We start from the raw sequence: 5,084 nt of genomic DNA on the forward strand, positions 1-5,084 counted from the left end.
GTGCCAAGATCCGAAGCTCGGGGGATACCCTCAAATTTCTTGCTAAATTGGGCATGACTTGTCTATTTGGGAACACTGGTCCGATGCACCATGAAAACAGGCCCTAGAGACCCGATTAGAAGGTGGGAAGAGGGTATATCTGGTTGGGAGGTGAGTAAGACACACAAGAAATTTTCTTCGCTCTCACACACTTACAGTCAATAGCTTGCTTGCCCTTAACAAGGGTACCAAATCCCAAGTCTTATTGGCTTCTAATGCAATCATCTCTTGCTACATTCCAATGAGTATGACCAACAACATCCTCAAAACAATTGGGTTCAACGTACTCAACTACATTTATCGTATAAGCACAATGGTGAGCTACATAACCTTCAAAACCAAATCTTTTAACAGGGTATTTGATCATGCTAAACCTGTGTACCACTGGATCACTCAGTGGAGCCTTTATATTACCATATGCTCTTTGTACACCTAGTGTCTTAACTAAAGGAATACTAAGCTTATCATCTAAACTCTTTGAACCACTAGAATCTCCATCAAATCTTAAATGACTAGTAGATGCATCATTACCATCTAACACTTTTTTCTTTCATTTGTCTCTACCTGCTATGCTTGTAGATTCACCTAAAGATTTGGGGCTACTCCTTAGTCTCCTAGACCAAGGGTTAACTGTAGATGTAGTACAAAATGATGTTTCTGGTCCACTAAGGCTCTGTGATCGTTGCTTTTCTTTCTACACATAACTAACATGGTCATCAGCATCATCCCAATGTATCACTACTAGATGCATACCAACTACTCATCTCATAAAAAATAACATCTCTACTCACTCTGAACTCACATGCAACAGGGTTATAACAACAATACTCTTTCTACTCTAAAGAGTATTCAATAAAAATGCATTTTTTAACCTTTGGATCAAGTTTCTTTCACAGCTAATTTGGCACATGAACATATGTGATATAACTAAATACTTTCAATTGTGACACATTAGACTACTTACCTGTAAAACATTTTTTAAAGATCATATCATGAACTGCAACTGTGGGAGTTCTGATTATAATATAGACATCAATATAAACAACCAGTCATCAATGCCCGTGTAACTTCTACAATATGCCTACTTTCTTTCTACAACCCCATTTTGCTGTGGGATTTACTTGCAAGTAAACTATCTCTTTATTCCATGAGACCTCAAGAAGCCACTAAACTCATTAGAGAGATACTCTCCCCCTCCATCTAATCTCAAGCACTTAACTTTCAAGCATGTTTTTGTTTCAATAGCATCACTATTTTTCTTCATGAAATATACCCACAGCTTCCTTGAACAATCATTAAACGTGACAAAGTATTTGCTGCTACTAAGAGATATGTGTTCTGTGTAGACTCCCAAATATATATATACACAACATCAAGTATATTTCTATTCACATCTTTGTCATACGAAAGAGAGATTCTTACCCTACTTACCAAACCAACATGCTTCACACACTTTATAAAATTTTATAACTCTAAAAGTAAGAAACCTTGTAGCCAATCTTTTGAACTGCATTATTTTCAATCTTTGCGCATTTACATGTTCAATACATTTATGCCATATTTCAACATATTGCACATTTACATGTCCAATACGTTTGTCATATTTCAATGTCTACGATTGCTCATTTTCCTTTAGCATATATAACAACATTCATAGTAGAAATTCTCTACTTTCTTTTGCAACCAATCTACACTTATTATTAAATTCTTCTATAAAATAACATTTTACATTAAATCAACATGTAAATTCTTTATGATTGATGGCACATGTAACACATCTAACAAACTTTTTATCTGGCCATCATGCGAAGGATAAGGGAACCTTTTTCAATGTGTGAAATTAGGTGATATAAATCATCTCTACATAACTTAGATTTTGTAAATCTTTCATCTCTCCAAACCATTCAACATGACTAATCATATGATTAGATGCACTTGAATCAGCATACCTTATCATATAACAACATTCATCATATGTTGCATAACAAGGCGCTCATTTTTATCTTTATTTTGTCAAAAAGTTGATAAATAGTTTTCTTGTTATAATTTACCATCTATGAATATCATCCTTCTTAGCAGAATAATGAACTGCAATATGACTTGTTTTGCCACAATAATGACAAACAATAGCAAAATTTTCAAAACTTTTGTTTTGCCATCTATCTCTTTTTTTAGAGCTTCCCGTGTCTCTAAAGTTTCCACGATCTCTTAAAACTTGCATTTCACCGAATTGCTAATTTCACATGTTTTGCTTGTTATTACCGGCACATCCTATACAATGGTCTCTTAAAGAGAATTTGCGATATCTCCTTCTTGAACTTAAGTAAAATGCTTTGACCTATTTACTATTCCTTTCAAATGAGTCACCTCGCATATTGATCTCTTTGGTAATCATGAGAGACCAACTCATCAAAATCTAAAAATGGATTTCGTACATATATAAAAGTGACGATTGATTTTCAAGTCGTCTCATTATTAAGACCACCTAAAGTAGATAAAACCAAATCATCATCATCAAACATTGCATTAGTTGCTATCAAAGTATCTACAATGCTTCTCACCTTCAAAATATACTCATTAACATATATTTTTTCTTTCTTCAAAATATTCAACTCTTACTTGAGTTGAATCTTCTATGCCTTTGTATTTACTAAAAACATTCTCAAAATTTATCCAAGCTACATTTGAAGTTTTTATATTCTTGATATACGCCAACATGATATCATCAATGACTACAAATAACCAGTATATCATCTTTTTGTCCTTTGTATTCATTTATTTTCATGTCTTTAATTCATCCACCGTCACAAGGTTACTCAACTTTGATTCCTTTTTTTCACATGAAACGAATCCATTAAGATAATGATGAAATTTTCAATATTCTCTATCATTATTACAAAAATAATAATAAACAAGTATTCTGTAACTCTTCACAAGTACATAGTAATATATCAATATTTTTCAATGATTGCTCAACAATATATATAATTTTTAACTTGTTTACATATAAATTTTATGTTTACTTTTTAATAAACACCTCAAAAATTACCAATTTAAAATTTACAACTTGTATATCTACTTTTGACCGATACAATTGAAATTATAATGTGCCCTGAAATTGTTGTCAACAACCTTACGTGTCTAAAACGAGGCTTGAAATGACCTTAAATGGCCAAAAAACGTATGAATAAGCCCCAAAGGACTTATCTGCAAAATATATAGTACTCTACTCGCACACCAAATCTCACACCAATCTGAGATTCAATTTACTCTACTTTCGATATCTCCACATGCACTATCTAAGAGAGTACAAGAATGAAAGAGCTTAATACTCATTGTTGGCTTACTTAAATCCTTGCTTCTTTTTCTTTACTTCAACATTTAAAATCAACCTCTTAGTAACCACTCTAATACCATGTCAAGAATTGCATTGTCAAGGGGACTTGCTCAAGTTACTATACCAAACACACTCCATACACAAGAGAAAGCTCACTCAAAAGCACAAGAAGAGAGATGAAAACTAAAACATTTACTTACTAGCTTCTTCTTCTTTCACACACAATACAATGTCCACAAAGTATAAACAAGATATAATATTTAAAAAAGTAATCTGCTAAGTCAAACAATGCATAACTGACTATACTAATCAATTGACATTATAACTATACCAACTATAAATATATGAAACCAAATATTAAAAAGTATATATTCAAAGCTAAAAGCCTCCGATATGAACATGTTGAAGCAACAAGTCAAAGCTAGAATTAGACACTCAAATTTTCTTATTCTTCCCTCAATTTTACCCAAGCAAATTTTTATATTGGATACATGTCATAAAAGAATATCTAATTTACAACAAGTTGCAATTATGTAAGCTAAACCTAACAAAAAGTGACAATACTACAAATGGAGTTCGATCAAGTGGATTTTCATGACTACCTAAACTTTGTTTGCTCGATAGCATAAGATAATTTTATTAATATCTTGAAGTAGATAATTTTATTAATATCTTAAAGTTTGTTCATCCAAAAGCCAAAGTTAAAATTGTGGAGCAAAGCAATCTAGTAAATCTCAAAGAAGAAACGAATTCAAAGCTCAAGCTCTCTCTCTCTCTCTCTCTCTCTCTCTCTCTCTATGTATGGCCAAGGTAAACATAGCCATGCTCTCTCTAGTAAAGCTAAAAAAAACTCAATTCAAAGCTCTATGCATGCACTTGTGCCTATATATGCCCACAACAAATGTAGCCATGGAGTATCTACTTTGGTGGTGTCATGGGTGTTTACAAATGATATAGAAGATAAAAGGAGAGGATTCCCAATGTCCCCTCCATGTGGAGGACTCAGCCCTCTTTAGTATAACTTGTTTACTTAAGAGAGCTTGGCCAATAGCTTCAAGTCATGAGTAAAGTATCCCGCCATGACCAAGCTTTGACCATCTATGAATCATGCAACCCTTGGCAATGCAAAGGCACAATAATAGGTACTTTGCACAATATAGTCCAAGTTGTGCTTCTTCAAGAAAGATAATCCAATATTTATGTATTATCATTGCATATGAAACTTGAAAGACATTGCTATGTAACTTATTGTGGAGCTTGTCATTGTGACAATTATTACATGAGAGATATGTAGTGTGAAATATTAGTGTATTAGAGAGAGTACATGAGAGGCATTTAAGTTGAAGGGTCTTAAAATGGTATTTAAGTCAAAGGCTCTTAACCTACTCACTTTACTCAATATCCTTGCTTGAATTTTATAATAAATGCATCTTTGCAACACATCCATGATAGTATATGTCAATGCTATAAGCTACACGATCTCCATTGTGCCTTGTTACAATGTCTAAAGATTTGTGGGAGATTTAAGATTTGTTGCTTTACCTTGAGAGGCAATCTGTTGAGATGGCAAGCTCAACATGTGCAAATATTGATGACGGATTGATTGGCTAGATGAGTCCGCGTTACACTCAAGAAATCGGTTGTCATTATGATCCTCACATGGCCCTTGACTTATAGCTTACTATATTTGGTTTGTTAAAAACTTCAA

Source organism: Lygodium microphyllum, chromosome 4 (assembly GCF_053477565.2).
Source record: "Lygodium microphyllum isolate KBCC chromosome 4, Lygodium_microphyllum_v1.1.10, whole genome shotgun sequence".
In the NCBI taxonomy this organism is placed as follows: Eukaryota; Viridiplantae; Streptophyta; class Polypodiopsida; order Schizaeales; family Lygodiaceae; genus Lygodium; species Lygodium microphyllum.